The 16,510-nt window shown below is 61.4% G+C and overlaps 1 protein-coding gene and 1 long non-coding RNA gene across 5 annotated transcripts in view; one reads left to right on the top strand and one right to left on the bottom strand.

Annotated features, from left to right (window-relative positions):
- Positions 1–16,510, top strand: part of PIEZO1 (piezo type mechanosensitive ion channel component 1) — a 67,590-nt gene that overhangs the window by 12,530 nt on the left and 38,550 nt on the right. The window contains exon 2 of one of the 4 annotated variants that reach the window (XM_033219332.1): positions 11,766–11,774. The exons of the other annotated variants lie outside the window; for them this stretch is intronic. The gene's annotated coding sequence lies outside the window, so the exon portion shown is untranslated. The remainder of the gene's footprint in view (positions 1–11,765; positions 11,775–16,510) is intronic. 4 annotated transcript variants of the gene reach the window in all.
- LOC117088214 lies at positions 5,483–7,170 on the bottom strand. Its single transcript, XR_004439073.1, has 3 exons — positions 7,078–7,170; positions 6,464–6,614; positions 5,483–5,556 (listed from the first exon to the last, which is right to left on the bottom strand). It is a non-coding gene; the product is annotated as an uncharacterized LOC117088214 (long non-coding RNA).

The raw sequence follows: 16,510 nt of genomic DNA, 5'->3' as shown, positions 1-16,510 counted from the left end.
AAAGTACATTCCGAGCTGGTGGCTAAGCCACAGGAGCCCACTTAGCTGTCCCAACCCCCGGCTCACTCGCTGCCGTGAGATGTCTGGGATTCCGGGCCCTCCTTCCCATCTCAGACACAGACCTGGACTTCAGCGCTGGACACAGGTGCTGGATCTGGGGTCTCAGTGGCACCAGGGATGGTCATTCTGACAACCATGCCAGGGTCTCAGGGGCCTGGGGCCCCAGGGGGATGGGCATTGGATCTGCTGGTGTTACCACTGCAACCTTGTCCTACCTATGGCCCTGCTCTGACTGGGCTGAGGGGGACACCCATAGCTGGCTTGGGACCTCCACTGGACACTGTCACAGGGCATTTGTAGAGTGACCCTGCTGGAGTTCAGGCTTGGGTGCCTGTGGCCCCTGAGCCCAGCAGCTGCGTGAGCCGTGGGGAGCCGAGCCCCTAGTCAATAAAGCTGCGTGCTCCTCCCTGCCTGCTGGGCTTGGGGCCTGCAGGGCAAGGGAGGCGGTGGGATGGGAGCCCGGCCTGGCCTGGTTTCTTGTTTTCGCCATGACCCCAGCTCTGTACAGTCAGATGCGGCTCCCAGTCCTAGCTCTGTTGCCGAGCACCACTGGGCCAATGGTTGGGTAAATCTCTCAGCCTCTCTGAGCCTCCAGCACTTCATCTTTAAGAGTGGGACTGGCCTGGTCCTCCCAAGTGGGGTTACTGGGTGCAGCGTTCCTGCAAGGCTGGGCCCGGTGCCAGCAGCGGTTGCTCTGTCTGTGGGGCCCTTCACACGGTTGACTTTTATCTCCCTGTGAGATTTTTATCTCCCTGTGAGATTGGCGCCTGCCCTGCTCTGCCTCACGGCTCTGGCTCTCAGGGACCAGGACGACCTGCCAGGTGACAGGGGCGGAAGGACCTTGCAACACGTAGCAGGATGTGAGGGGGTGCAGCCACTCCGCCCAAGCCCCGCCTGCAGATGAGAGGCCCAAGAGCCTCTTAATCACCTGCGCTCAGGGCGTGTGAGGGCAGGGAGTCCTTCCAGTGCCACCCACTGGATCCCTGTAGTAAGGAGCTCCTCACCCAAGCCCCCAGGGCATGTCAGTGGTCTCCCAGGTGAGGACGTGAGGCCCAGAGACTCTGGTGGTGGCTGGTGTTGCCTACGGCGGGGCCGCACGGGGCCCAGTGGAGGACGCCTGGCCCGGACCTGGCTGCTCCGTGGGAACCGTGGGGCGTGCTCAGGGTGACTTGGCACGACTGGGCTGCCGGCTGGCCTGGCTGAGTCACTGGCAGTGAAGGTACCAGGTGGTGGACGTGCTGGGCAGCTGGCAGGAGAGCACCCCCACGCAGGACCATGTCCAGGCCGAGGGGAAGGGAGCACCCCAGGCAGGCACCGTCCATGCTGGGGCCCCTGTGCTGACGGCCCCCTCTCCTGACGGACTGCAGTTCTGGAGCTGCCCCTGAGGAGAACGGCCGCCTCTCCTGACGGACTGCAGTTCTGGAGCTGCCCCTGAGGAGAACGCCCTGCCCAGTGTCCTGGCAGAGTCTCAACTAGACACTCCCAGGGTCGGTGGGCTTGACCCCTTGAGGCAGCGAGCTGCCGCCAGGCCAGGACTGGGAGTGAGAAGGAGCGAGACCTCCCCCGCCCCGCACTCCACCGTGCCATCCTCGGAACAGCCCGACCAGGCAGCCACTGCCGTCCCCCTACCCCACAGACAGGAACTGCAGGCTCCTAAAGGTCAAGCCAGCTCCCAGGTCCACAGACAGAAAGTGATGCAGGCAGGGCCCGGCTTGTGACCGGGTCACGGGGGAGCGGGCTGTGCGCAGGCATCAGGCTGAGAGGTCTCGGGGATGCGTCCTGGGAGCTGCGTGCCGGGCCGTCCCGTGGGACTGCCTGCAGGCCTCCTCTGGCTTTGGCAGGTTCTGTCCCCACAGACCGAGGCTCAGGAAGACCGGATTGTGCCCTCTCTGCCTCGAGAGAGGGTGGGGAGGGGCTGGAACTTGCGGACAGGGAGGACACCCTGGGAGGCATCAGTCCTCCTCCCCGGGGACAGGCTATGCATCAACAGTCCCTCGCTTCCTCTCTTGGGGGCAGAGGTCTGGGGGTCCGGAGCCTCCAGGTTGGAGTAGGTTAGCAGGGCCTCAGAACCCCCCACTGCCCCACCATCTGGCATTGGAAGGGGTATGACCCCCTAGGGGACCTGTTTACCGCACTCTGCCCCATGCTCGCCTCTGTCCCTCTAACCTGCGCAGGAGCAGGGCCAGCGCTGAGCTAGCAGAGGCGACTGGAGGCCTGTCCTGGTCCTGCCCACCCTGGCCCCTCCCTGTTTCCCACCACATTCCATCCACCAGAGCTACATGTTCTGTTTGAGCCTTAGCCCCAGATCTGAGCCAGGTCCTTGGAGGCAGGCAGTGACAGCCAGGCCTGGGGTCCTCTCCCTGCTGTTGACTGGAGGCTGCAGGTCCCCAGGCTTGGCCCTGACCCTCAGGAATGGAGCTGGCCTACATGAGGTGGGGCTCCGGTCAGGTGCAGTGGTAGGAGAGGAGGCGGGGCCGGTCCCACAGCTCCCTCGCTGCTGAGGCGTTCCGCAGGTCTGTCTTCATATTGGTAAGGAAAATACAAGGATGCTGTAGTCTGGGCATCCCAGTCCCCAAGTCTGAAATCCAGACCTAAGCGAAATACAATTCCAGACCTGACTTCATGCGCCAGGTCACAGTCAAAAGCCAGAATTGGCCGGGCGCGGTGGCTCACGCCTGTAATCCCAGCACTTTGGGAGGACATGGCGGGAGGATCATGAGGCCAGGAGTTCGAGAGCAGCCTGGGTAACACAGACCCCTGTCACTATTTACACAAATAAAATTACGTGACTGCCTTAGGGTATGTGTACGAGGTATATATTGAGATGTAAATAGAATTTTGTGTTGAGTCCTGTCCACAAAATATCTCATTATGTATGTGCAGATATTCCAAAGTCCAGAAAATCCCAAACTGGGAATACTTCTGGCCCCTTTGGATGAGGGGCCTTCACCCTGCATAGCAAGAGTGAGTGCCGGTGCTGCCGTGTCCTAGCACATTTCAGTGTGTGGCCTTTGCAGTGAATAGGGCTGGTGTCCTCACTGTACAGATGAGGAAACTGAGGCCCAGCTTGCTTTGCCAAAGTGGAGCTGGCCCCGGCCATGGCTATTCTGGCTCCAAATCCCAGGGTCTGCAGCCACAGTGCTACTGTGCCCAGGACTGGGCCCTGCAGCTTGCGGTGTCGCTGGCCTGCCCATTGTGGGCAGCGCCCCCCACCCCCCCCACGCAGACTGGCCGAGGCCTAGAAGGGAGCAGGGCCTGGCTGAGGCTGCAGGGGTGGAGACAGGGAGCCAGCCCCTCACTGCCAGGAAGGGCGCATCCATCCTGGCCTCTCCCCAGGGAGGAGGGAGGAGTGGCTGAGAGGGAAGCGCTCTTGCCCTGTGGACGAGCTCCTGCCATACAAACTAGGGAGCCCCCGCCCACAGGCCGCTTGTCAGGGCCACCCGGGACCCCCGGGAGGTCGGCTGCTCGCTCTGCTGTTAGGAATTGGATTAGTTTTCCATAAAAACAGGATGTGGTGGGTGAGAGGGCAGCACGTCCGTCTTTCTTTCTCACTCCCCCTTTTCCAGGAACTGAGCACATGCATAGCCAGGCTTTAGCCAGGACCATCCAGTCCGCTCCCCACCCCGCAGAGGGAACAACCCACTCTCTGCTGTTAAGTGGCCACTTAATCAGCTTCTCCTCCTGGCCTGGGGAGCTTCTTGGAGCCGGCCTGCCATGGTGGGAGCAGCTATGGGGACACCCTGCCACAAGCTGGGGTGTGGGGGAGGGGCTGCGAGGCCCAGGCAGTGTGCCAGGCGGAACAAGAGGAGCCCAGCCCCTGCCCCCACCAGCTGGCAGCCCTGGACCGAGGTTGGGCCCATGAGGTTGGCTGGGCCCTGGGCCCCTCTCCCCAGGACAGGACTGTGGTAACACGTGGTTTTGGGGGCTCGTGGGTCCCACTTTGCAGGCCTCTGCTCTAGAGGGTCTGGTCCATGGGGTCCCCTCCAGAGGGCCTGGGGTCTGGACCCGGGGAAGGGAGCGGGAGGAGCATGTGCGTGAGTCTCGTGCTGTCGGGGTCCGGGAAGTCTGCGAGGGCTTGGGGGTTGTGTCAGGGAGTGTGGGTTTTGCCCTGCGGTGGTGGGAGCTGGCTTGAGTCCCCTCGATCCCTCAAGGCTCTAGTCCTGAGTCCGGGCTGTAGGGCAGGGCAGGGTGGGGTCACCCTGAAGCGGAAGGCTCAGTGGAGTTGTTCTGGCCTGGCTCTGCCCCTCCCTGGCTGGGCGGCCTCACCCTGTGACCTATGGGGACCCTGGTTCCTCTGAGTGGGGACAGCAGTGGCTCTGCCTTCCTAGGTGGCTGAGGGTGACATGGGCTACTCCTGCAAATGCGGGGTCTGGCTCAGTGGTCGAGCACATGATGGCATGGGGCTCTTGGGGTACTGAGAGAGATGGGAGTGGAGCAGCGGTTTGCAGGGAAGCTGGCGGCTTCCACCCAGCCAGTCACCTGCAGTAGGGGAGTTCCAAAGCTGACGCTTCCACCTCGTGGCTGGTCCCCTTCCCTCCCGCCTCAGTCATTCTGGTCTCTGGGGGGCTCTGGGTTGTGGGGGGGCTGTTTTTGTGACTCAAAGCTCTCCCAGCACAGTCCCCTGAGCTCCTTCCTCATGGGCAGGGCCTGGCCCGGAGGTCTCAGCACAGCCACAGTCCAGGGATGCCCTCGCAGATGGCCCTGGATGGAATTCCAGAGCTCGGAAAGGGCTCCTTCCTGGAAGGATGTCCCGAAACTCATGAGACCGTTTCCTTCTGGGGAGGGAGAGGAATGGGGAGATGTGTGAAGAGAGTACAGCGGCTCAATCGGGGAAGAAGCTAATCAATCAATCAGGGAAGCCGATCAATCGGAGAAGCCGATGGGAAAGCCGTGCGTGGTAGAACACGCGTGTGCGGGCGGAGTTATAGAACTCACAGGTTGACCGTGACGACTGTCACTTGGGTGTCACTTTGTGCTTCTGTGCATTTTAAAAACTTTCGAAAGTGGAGAAGAGGAAAGGGAATGATCTCTGAGATTTTATGGAAAGGGGAAACTGAGGCCCACTCTAGCCAGTTTGGGCCCAGGGTTCCAGCCTGGGGTGGCCCCGGCCCCCGTGGCCTGAGGGGACTGTCCCTGTGGCTCTGAGAGCAGCTGGGGCCGGGTTCCGGGGCTGGTGATCCTGGGCACGAGCCAGGCAGGATATATTGATAGGTCTGTCTGCCTGTGAAATGGATATTTAAGGAGCTGACACACGCGACTGTGGGGCTGGCGCGTCTGACGTTCGCAGGGCGGGCTGGCTGGCAAGAGCCGCTGTTGCAGTCTCGGGTCCACGCGTGCGCTCAGGCGGGGGTTCCCTGTGGCCGTCCTGGGAAGTTCTCCAGGCCTCAGGCGTCACTCCCCCGCCTACAGCTGATTGGATGAGGCCCTCGTGCCGTCCGCCAATTGGATGAGGCCCTCGTGCCGTCCGCGGATTGGATGAGGCCCTCGTGCCGTCTGCTGATTCGAATCAGTCTCATTTAAAAAATATCTACATACCAGGTTTTTTTTTTTTTTTTTTTTGAGACAGAGTCCCGCTCTGTCGCCCAGGCTGGAGTGCAGTGGCCGGATCTCAGCTCACTGCGAGCTCCGCCTCCTGGGTCCACGCCATTCTCCTGCCTCAGCCTCCCGAGTAGCTGGGACTACAGGCGCCGCCACCTCGCCCGGCTAATTTTTTGTATTTTTTTAGTAGAGACGGGGTTTCACCATGTTAGCCAGGATGGTCTCGATCTCCTGACCTCGTGATCCGCCCGTCTCGGCCTCCCAAAGTGCTGGGATTACAGGCTTGAGCCACCGCGCCGGCCATACCAGGTATTTTTAACTGAACTGGGCAGCGTGGCCCAGCCGCCCTGACACATGAATCAACTTCACACCCCAGCGGCAGGCGTGACCGCGGCACCCAAGCTGCCGACTGAGAACACAGCCGCGCCGACTCTGGTCACACCTCCGCCAACCTCAGCACCTGCTCAGAATGGAGAGAGCTGCCGGCGCAGCCTCACGCCTGTAACCCCAGCACCCTGGGAGGCCCGGGTGGGCAGGTCCCCTGAGGTCAGGAGTTTGAGACCAGCCTGGCCAACGTGGTAAAACCCCGTCTCTACTAAAAATAGAAAAATTAGCGGGGCGTGGTGGCAGGTGTCTGTAGTCCCGGGTACTCAGGGGTCTGAGGCCTGAGAATTGCTTGAACCCAGGAGGTGGAAGTTGCAGTGAGCTGAGATTGTGCCATTGCACTCCAGCCTGGGCAACAGAGTGAGCCTCTGTCTCAAAAAAAAAAAAAAATTAGAGATAACGACTTGGGCTCTCTAGGGACCAGGAAGCCAGGCTCCGGGTGCTGCTGTCCAGCCCTGTGCCAGCTCTATGAGGTCCTCACCTGGCCACGTGTCCGGGCAGTGCTTCTGGGGCAGCATCTGCTGGGAGGGCAAGACAGTCCTGGTGCAGGTGCCCAATTCTGTCCGCATTTCACTTACTGAGAACTCAAGGCATAGAGCGGGAGGGCTGAGCTAGGACCCAACACCAGTCTCCTGCAGAAGCATACAGACATGATGAGTGACCGTCCTAGACACGTGCCCTGAGATTCCCCTCCCTCTCCTGCCCTACCCCAGTGGCCTGGGGGGAAGGGAGAGCAAGGTTCTGAAGGGGGTGTGACCAGACACCTGCCTGTGACCCCCCTCCCCCGCCAGGCTGCCTCCGAGTGGCTGGTGAGTCCTCTCCCACCCTGCCTGCGGGAGAGGTGGCCAGGCAGCATTCCTCCCTGGGTGCCCGGGCAGCATTCCTCCCTGGGTGCCCGGGGAAGTCCCTTGAGAGCAGGCCAGCTTGTGGCTGGGCCCTGGGGCAGTCTAGACAGGCCAGGCTGGACAGGCTGGGGGGCTGGGTGCCGCTGGGTGAATCACAGGGTAAGGGCTCTGAGTTAGCACCCCAACTTCTGTCCTGGGCCCAGCACCGCTGAGGACACAGTGGGCAGCCAGGTCTGCCAGGGCCAGGTACCTGTGTTTGGAAGGCAGTGCCGCTCCTGAGAGGTGGTTCCTGGGAGGTTTTCAGTGGCCAGGGTTCTTAGGAAGCCCTCGTTGCCTCTCTGGGGTGAGTTGCTGGGGCTGTGGTTGGAGTGGTCGCCAGTGTCTGCCCCTGGTGCTGAGGGCGGAGTCCTTGTTTTGGGAGGTCATGGCATGATGCTGGGGGTCAAAGGCAGGCCATGGCAGAGACATTTTTCTCTTTTCTTTTTGTTTTTGAGACGGAGTTTCACTCTTGTTGCCCAGGCTGGAGTGCAGTGGTGCGATCTCAGCTCACTGCAATCTCTGCCTCCCAGTTTCAAGCAATTCTCTGTCTCAGCCTCCCAAGTAGCTGGGATTATAGGCGCGTGCCACCATGCCCAGCTAATTTTTGTATTTTTAGTAGAGATGGGGTTTCGTCATGCCGGCCAGTCTAGTTGCGAACTCCTGACCTCATGATCCACCTGCCTTAGCCTCCCAAAGTGTCGGGATTACAGGCGTGAGCCACCGTGCCTGGCCTGGCAGGGGAATGTCGGTGCGTGATCTCTGCCTGGAGAGCTCACTCGTGTTTCCCGGAGGACGCTTTAGAACATGGCGCCTGGGTCTGGGTGAGCCTCAGCCTGAGCATCTACCTGCTCAGGACCCAGCGACGCTGGTGGTGTGGACCTCAGCTCTGGAGAATGGGTTATGTGGAGCCTGGGCGCCTGGAGGAACCTGGGGGAGGCGTTGCTGCGTGCTCGCTGCTGGGGCTTCAAGAGGACCCCATCTCTTGTGGCCGAGACCCCGTGTCTCACAGCATGTCCTGCCTCGTACCTCGCCTCGCCCTCCGCACCTTTGTGACCTCTGGGTTTCCCCCAGGACCTTCGCATCTGATGTTCCCAGATCCTTCCCGCCACCGGGTCCTGCTCCGGTGGCCCCCAGGGAAGCCTTTCCTGAGGACCCAGCTCAGTGTCTGGTGCTAACTATGGCTCATCGTGCACTCTGGCCCCCAGGAGGCTGTGGGCTCCTGAACCCCCTCTGAACCACGGGCTTCCAACCACGCCTGACCCCTGCGTGCCGACTCTGTGCAGGTGTACAGCTGTGCCTGGGGCAGGCTGGCTGTGATGGCCTCACAGAGCCCGGAGAGCTGCCTCCTAGCTTCCAAAGCCTTCATTTCAGGCGTAATGGGCCATCTCTGCAGGAACCCTACCCTCTCAATTAGTCTGGAATGCTGGGGGCGGGGCCAGCTCCAGGTCACAGAGCGACCTTGTTTACCTGGAACCTTAACATCGTCCCTTCCGTGCTAATCAGTGTAATCAGTGTGGTCCACGCGGGCTGTGGAATGTGCTGTCCGCTTCCTGGGTCAGCCAGAGAGTGTCAGGGAGCACCTACCGGCTGTTACCCCAGGGCTTCCCTGACCCAGCTCTTCACTGTGCACATTTGTACCGCACCAGACCCTGGCCAGCAGCTCCAGGTGACGAGGCATGTCAGTGCCTTCCTGGTCTGGTTTGTTTTTTGTTTTGTTTTGTTTTAAATAGGGATGGGGTCTTCCTGTGTTGCCCAGGTTGGTCTCGAACTCCTGGGGTCAAGCGAACCTTCTACCTCAGCCTCTTAAAGTGCTGGATTACAGGCAGGAGTCCCCACATCAGGCCAACCGCTACTTTCTAGGCGAAGAGACAGAGTCCCAGAGAAGAAGCCGGGGTTTGACTGCTGGTCTGCGGCCGGTTCTGCTCACCTCCAGCCTCTGCCTGGGGCCACGCTGTTCACACAGGAGCCGCTCACAGGCTAAGGCCGAGAGCAGGGCCCTCCCAGGGGAGCTGGGCCCCCTGAAGTGCCCTGAGCCGCCAGGAGCTGGCCCTGCGTCTCATCCCTATCTCTGGAGGACACTGGCTGCCAGCTCACCAGCTGGCCCCTGGGCAGGCTTGAATTGTGACCTGGAATGCTGGACGTCTCTGGCTCCAGCCCTGGACCCGCACCCCGTCCAGGCACCCCAGGGCCAGACTGTTTTGGGTGCACCCTCTGGACGGGCTCCCCCGTGACGGCAGTCCATGGAAAGCTGTGGTTCTTAGGGAACTACCGATTCCTAGTCCTGAGCCTGGAGCTGCCGGGTGCAAAGTGGGAACGCGGCGTGTTGCGGGCTGGGGGTCCTAGGAAAGAGCCCGTGGGACTCATGTGCTCATAGCTTCTGGCTGAGGGGCCGGCTTGTGGCTGGCTGTCCTTCCCAGCCACGCCTGGTCAGGGCTTGTGTGCAGGGCGGCTGAAGCTGTGGGAGGCCACACTGTCCACACAGCGCCCTGTGAGCCCACCGTGCCTCAGTTTCCCCATCTGACAAGTGGCACAACAGGAGCCGCTTCCTGGCACAGAGCTCAGGGTCAGGACTGACTCAGCACTTGTGGGCTGCTGAGAGACCTGAGGGGCTGCCCCACCCTTGCCTCGGCTGTCACGGGTGACCTGGCAAACCACTCCGGCCGTGGCGCTGCTGAGGGTCTACACTTGGCAGTCAGGGTTTGCTGCTTGGCTGAGAGCCCCTTCTCCTCCCCAGACACATCCTCTCCTTGAGGCTGGAGGGGGTCCTGCCGTCCCTGGGATTGTGGAGTTGCAGGAATCCAGGAGGGCAGTGCCTGCAGCTCAGATGGGGGCCGGTGGGCAGGGCCAATGCACTTGGACCCTCCGAGGATGGCAGGAGAGTCCCCTGTGCCAGTTGCTGACCTCATGTGGCAGAGGCCATGGTGTGTGAAGGGAGGAGAGCTGAGTTGGAGGCCTTACTTTGTCACCGCCCCTCTGAGTGCCTGCTGTGTGCAGAATCTGGGCTCTGCCTGGACCCCTGGGTGGGCCGGGAGGGAGGCCTTGCTGCCCACAGAGGTGGCTCTGCCTGACCCAGCTCCCTTCCCAGGGCACAGTGGAGGCATAGGGTTGGCTCCGTTAGACATTCAGGGACTCGCGTCCTTCCTGGGGCCCCACCCTCTACCCACTGTCCCCACCTATTTACCTGTGTCTGTGCCAGAGATGGCTGCCCAGATAAGCCCTGGTTTCTTCCCTTTCTGAAGAGGCTAGAGAGGAGCCCACTTGGGCAGAGAGTCAGGGGATTGTTCTGTGCGGAACGCAGGCCTCACCCATGCCCTGGAATCTGTCCCCTTCTCCATTGTTGAGGGATGAGTCCCAGATCCCTGACCCTCCAGGAGAGCCCAGCACAGAAAAACGCTGAGGCCTCCACACCCTGGCAGCACTGCTGGTCGTCTGTGGGGAACGACAGGCCCTTCAGAGGGTGGGGGAGGCGGGGAGGGCAGTGGAGGGAGGGTCAGGGGGAAGGGGGGAAAGGGTCACCGAGGCCCCGATGTGGGGGATGCCTCATGCGTGGGGAGGGGCGTTCTCATCTCTGCCCGGTCTGCCATGCTGGGGGTCCTTCACTGCTGACCTCAAGTACCAAGAAGATGAGGATGGGGTGTGAGCAGCACGGGGGAGAACGCAAAGGCACCTCCCAGCTCACCCGCCCCCGCCCCCGCCCCACAAGCACGGTTGCCATGGTGTGGGGACCGGAAGGCAGCGGCTTTGGGACCAGACTGCTTCTGCCTCGGGCCGTGCTGCTGGGCCTCTGGTCAGCACCATCGTGTCCTCCAAGTCACTCAGCCTGCTGGTGCCCTCCTGGGCTAGGGCAGTGCCACAAGAGCTCAGGCCCAGATGTACAGGTACCACTGTTCCACCCACCATAAGTCGCCTGGGGAACCCTCCCTCCTGCAGCCTCCGTGTGCTCATCTGTGAAATGGGCGTGTTGGAGTCACCCCTGGCTTGTGTGAGAATCCCAGGGGCTGATGCCTGCAGGACCCTGTGGGCTTTGCCCCACTCCCCAGGCAGAGACAGTTCCCCCAGTCCCACCCACGTGGCTGTGTGCAGCAGGTGCCTGCTGACCCTCTGTTCCTGCACAGTCACCTTGTTCACAGACGGACCCACCCCCGCCCTGCAAACCCCTCCAAGGGCTGCGGGCTGAGTGTGACTGGGAGGGTGACCTGGCTGTCCACACCAGCAGGTCTGAGAACAGTTGGCTGTGGCAGGTGCGGTGGGTGCCCAGCCCACAGCGGCCACCAGGCCTGCAGGACCCTGTCCCGTGTAGGTCAGAGGAGCCATAAAACTGAGTTTCCTGGACACTGAGCTGATTAAACCCGGACACCGAGCTAATTAAACCCAGGCACCCAGCTAATTAAATGCTCCAGAAACTGCTCAGGGCCCCAGGCTGCTGGCCGGGCTCCAAGTAGTTAAGGAACATTCCATTTACCTCCTGCTGCCTCGAAGGCAGGGTGGCTCCCGTCGGGCCCTGCCTGTCCAGTGCTCCCTCGGTGCTGCCCGCCCTATGGCTGCGTCCCACTGTTGCCTTTGGACAAAGCCTGCTCTCCTAGGGCCTCGGGTTCTCCCGTGAGATGGCAGGGGCTGGTTCGAAGGTCTCTGAGGTTTTCAGAGTTTTGTGAAGGGCTCTAGACTCCATTTTCTGTCTTATTGCTAGACAGAGGGTGCAACGGCTTTTCCCTTGAGTTTCTCTCAACTCTCCTTTGTCCATGAGGCGGGAAGAGGGACTTCCCCAGTCCTCAGCTCGGGGCAGGGTGGGATGGACAGAGAACTGCAGGATCCCAGCCTGAGACTGTCCAGCACCCCGGGGGAGCGAAGCCCGTGGCGTAGCCATCTGTAGCCATGGCCAGGGTCACTAAGGGCGCAGAGGCCCTGCTGGTGAGGGCTGGGGTGGGCTTCTGGAGTGGTGGGCGCTAGAGGCGGGACCTTTGCTTGTGGAGGGTGGGTCGGGGTCACATCCGCTGCGGCCTTGGAGGGGCAGGTGGGAATCGTGCGGAGAAGGACTGAAGCAGCTGGGGTTTGGGGAGCATGTGTGGAGCAGGCCTGCAGGCCAGGGTGGCTGGTGAAGGTGGGCCTGGGCAGGCTGGGCCTCCATTAGGGGAGCCCCCCATGTCCCCTCCCCACACAGCTTCCACCTCTGCCTGCTCTCCAAGGCTCCTGTGCTGAGGCGGTGGGGTGGTAGGCCATTCGGCCCGCGTGAACCTCACCATAGACCTCGCTGTGAAGGCTGCGGGGGGCATCTGGGGGCCGGCTGGCTTCCCCCTGTCCCCTGGGCCAACCTTGCCAGCCTCCTTCTTCCGTAAAAGTGAGATCCGTCTGAGCCCTCATGGCCCCTTTGGGTCTGGGTTTGGTTTTTGTGCTCTGCCTGGGGTCATGGCAGGTAAGGCCCACCAGGCTCCCTTGCAGAGCAGGGCAGAGCAGCAGCCGCCGGGAGCTGCCCAGACCACGTCTGCTCTTTTCTTCTTCCTCTTCTCCTCTGCCCGGCCCCGCCCACTGGCATAAGCACTAGCACAGAAGTGTTTATGGGTTCCTCTTCCAAGCCAAATAAGGCAGAGAGTGCATTTGCAGGAGTTGGAGCAGGCTGGGGGGAGGGCAGATGGGGCTTGGACCAGGACCCCGGCTCCCTGTAGCTGTCTTGGCCTGGCAGCTGTCATCTGTGAACTACTCCTCCCCGCCCTCACCCGGCCCTTTTTGGAGCTTCCCATGCTCAGCTGGTAGCAAAAGAAGTCAAGACCTAGCAAAGTGCCCGCCCCGGCCAGGAGGCCCAGGTTTTAGTCCTGTGGCTGCCGCTGTGAGCTCTGGGGACTCAGACGACTCACGTCCTTCCCAGCTTCTGTTCCCTCCGATGAGAGGAAGGCTGGACCGAGCCGCCTGCCTGCTTCCATCCCATCTGTTCCCTCCAGTCCTTTTGCTTTTGGGCCAGTTCACTTGTTGGTAACTCCAGCAACGCATGAAAACATTCCCCTTGTAGAAAAGGGAAATGCTGTGGGTAGGAGGGACCAAGGACCTCTTCTGCAGGGACAAACACAGCGGCTTGGTGCAGATCTTCCTGGACCTTTTTATGTATCCTAGACATGCAGAAGTTCAGTTTTACACAAAAGGAGTGGTAGGCGTCTGACTCTCTGGCTTGTATCCATCCCTCGGCAGTGCCGCAGAGCTTGGTGCGCGCTTGCTGTCTCATGCTATGTGTCAGGCACTTTTGTCTCTGCAACAGTCCTGTGAGGAGAGAGTTACGGTCCTTGATTTATAAATGAACAAACGAAGACAGAGGAGACTGGGCTCATCTGTGGTCATCTCAGCAGCTGTGAGGGGTCAGGGCCGGAGCGCAGTGGTGTCATTTTACAGGGCACGTAGAGAGACATGACACACAGTGTTCCGCCGCACACCCTGCTGCCCGGCCCACTCGGCAGGTGGGTGCTGAGGCTGTTCCTGCATCTGCTGTGTCTCGTGGGTCCGTGGGTGCCTGTGGAGTGGGGGTGGTGGGCTTGCATTTCCAAGCACTGCCCTGTCACAGGCTCGGGGAGAAGCAGTTACGCATGAGCTGCTGTGAGCCCCAGGTGTGACGGGCGTCACAGCAGGAGGAGCCCTGGGGATGACTGAGTGACGATGGGTGGTGACAGAGCTCACAGATGCCAGGGTTGCCACCAGGCCAGGGCACTGCTGGGGCCAAGGCTGCGATGCAGCAGGATGTTGGTCTGTTGGGGAGTGGCAGGAAGCCCACAGGGTCAGCTGACACAAGGGGACCCAAGGTGGTGGGAACCTTGAGTGCCAGACCAAGGAACTGGTCTGAGGCCACAGTTGGTCTCAGTGCACAAGGACGCGGGCTGAGAGGGCCGCTGCCCCCTTGATGGCCATCCCCTTGTGGGAGGAGAGGCCGGGCAGCCACTGCCGGGAACCCACCTGGGCTTGAGTCGGACCACATGGCTGAGAAAGCTCCTGGGGATTCCTCCCGGGATTCAGCTGCTCTGCCCTCAACCCCGGAGGGCCTGTTGGTCTAGCCCTGTATCCTCTCTGCCAGTTAGGTCTGGGCAGAGAAGTAGAGGAACAGAGGGTGGCAGAGGGATGTCCAGCCAGGCCTTTCTGTGGCACCTTCTGGGGCTGGCTGGAGTCTGTGAAATCTGTGTTAACTGGCCCAGACCCTTCCTGCCTCCTGGGGCACCTGCTGGAGCTGAGGCTGCTTGGGGAGCCTATCTGTGACTTAAGTCTCTTGTGGGTCGTGCTGGGCTCGGTTCACCTGCCTGTAGGATGGGATGGTGCCACCCTTAGGTTGTTGGGAGGACCCAAGGAGGGTGATGCCTCTAGCCGTGGCAGCTTGCCCTGCTCCACCCCACAGCCCGGCTCCTTCAGGGCCAGGACTCCAACCCAGATCATGGACTCCAACCCTCGGGCTCTCCTGCTTCCCAGGTGAGGAAGCTGAGCCCTGGAGAAGGTGGAGATGGGATCTCAGTCCAGCCCATGGCTCCAGTTCCTTTGAGAAGTCTTGCTCTGTCGCCCAGGTTGGAGTGCAGTGACATGATCTTGGTCCACTGCACCCTCCACCTCCTAGGTTCAAGTAATTCTCCTGCCTGTGTCCTGAGTAGCTGGGATTACAGGTACCCACCACCACGCCAGGCTAAATTTTGTATTTTTAGTTTCACCATGTTGGCCAGGCTGGTCTTGAACTCCTGACCTCAGGTGATATGCCTGCCTCAGCCTCCTAAAGTGCTGGGATTACAGGCGTAAGCCTCTGTGCCCAGCCCCAGCCACCAGTTTTGTACGGCACTCAGGTGGGTGTGGTCCCTGAGGACATGTCACACTGGAGATCCTTACAGTCCATCAGCCCACCCAGCCGCACCAGCGGCCAGTGCCGGCCATTGGTGGGTCCAGCGTCCCAGGGTGGAGCGACCGACTCCAGGTTGTGGAGGGGCCTCTTAGGATCCTTCTAGGCACCCAGGTCAGGCAGGTGCCTCCATGCCTAAGACTGAGCTCCTGGTGGACATCGGGCTGGGTGTGTGGGCGTCCTGCACGCCCTCCCTGTGGCCGGGTGCCTGTGAGGAGTGGACAGTCACCCCGAGGGCGTAGACCACCCTCGAGGCTCCCAGATGGCGGCTGCAGAGCCGCTCCTCCCTGCCTGGTGTGTGACCCCTTCCATGACTGAGGACACCTCTGACCGCTCAGTCCTGTGACCCTGGACGCAAGCACTGGGCAACACCTGGGCTCCAGGCCCCTGTCCTTCCTTCCCCTTCCCCTGCTGTCCTGGCTCCTGGGCGCCCACCCCCCCCCCCCCCGCCCTTCCCCTGCTGTCCTGGCTCCTGGGCGCCCACCACCCCCCCCGCCCTTCCCCTGCTGTCCTGGCTCCTGGGCGCCCCCCCCCCCGCCCTTCCCCTGCTGTCCTGGCTCCTGGGCGCCCCCCCGCTTCCCCTGCTGTCCTGGCTCCTGGGTGGCCCCCCCCGCCCCGAGGCTCTGCCCTGTGCTGGGAACCCAGGAATTACAGCCCTGCCCCCTGGCCCCTGTTTCTCATGTCGGGACCTGCTGGCCAGGTTAACTCCTGACCACCACTGTCTCAGACCTGCTGGTCCCACCTGGTCCCCACCTGTCCACCGCCCGAGGCTCTCCTTTGAGGCCTGCTCTGCAGCTCTTGGCCTGGGGCCCCCGTCCTCTGGTGGTGCCTCCTGCACTCTGTCCCCTTTGGAGGTGGTGGCTTCGAGGGCAGGTGCCACTGTTCTGTGAAAAGGTGGTATAATCAAAGCAACACCCAGATACTGAAGGAGCCGGGAAATAGAGGAGGCAGACAGAGCAAGTATGTTGGTTCTGGGCTATTTACTGAGGGGAACTTACAGACGGAAACATGGCCTCGGGTAGCCTTGAGACAGGTAGAGCTCTGAACCCACATGCCTGACCTGGGGCTCGTATCTTGCGCTGGGAGGAATGTGCAGGTGGCTGGCAACGCGGCAGGTGGGTGGCCAGATTCCTGCTGCAGCCTCAGGTTTGTTTAGGAGGAAACCTACGAGGACTAGGCATTCTTTTTTTTTTTTCTTTCCTGCATATGAATGCCAGGGAATAGGTGTTCCTGCATAAATATGATACATCAACTAGACATTTTGGAGGCATTCCCAGACCCGGGGTTAATCACCAGATTAGCATTTAAATAAAGTTACTCTGTCCCCGCACCCAGCTAGGCTCGAGCCACATGACGGGGGCGGGGGTGTCGGCTGTTTGCCGCGTCCCAGGCTTGCTCCATCTCCTCATCTGCAAAGTGGGGGTGACAGTTGTGGTATTCGTCTAGTGCCACAGGATTATATAGGACAGATTGCCCAGCCCTGTGCCTGCACTGGGGGCAGCGGTGACGTGATGGCGGTGATGTGATGGCCGTGGGCACGGCCGCCCTCTGGTTAGGCCTTGCCCCGTGCCTGCACCGGGGACAGCGGTGACGTGATGGCCGCGGGTGCGTCTGCCCTCTGGTTAGGCCTCCCCTCTCTGGGGCACAAAAGGTGTCCTAGGGTGGGAGGGTCAGCTGCTGGGTCTGGGGCCCCTCCAGTCCCAGCTTTCAGCTCCTGTGCAGACGTGGAGCAGGATGGCGCACTGGGGCCTTGGCTCACACGGTGCCCTCAACGCGCCTCTGCCCGCTCTGCTGT

This window comes from Trachypithecus francoisi, unplaced genomic scaffold (genome assembly GCF_009764315.1).
Source record: "Trachypithecus francoisi isolate TF-2019V2 unplaced genomic scaffold, Tfra_2.0 Lachesis_group10, whole genome shotgun sequence".
Taxonomy (NCBI): domain Eukaryota; kingdom Metazoa; phylum Chordata; class Mammalia; order Primates; family Cercopithecidae; genus Trachypithecus; species Trachypithecus francoisi.
This window is presented reverse-complemented; position numbering and strand designations above follow the sequence as displayed.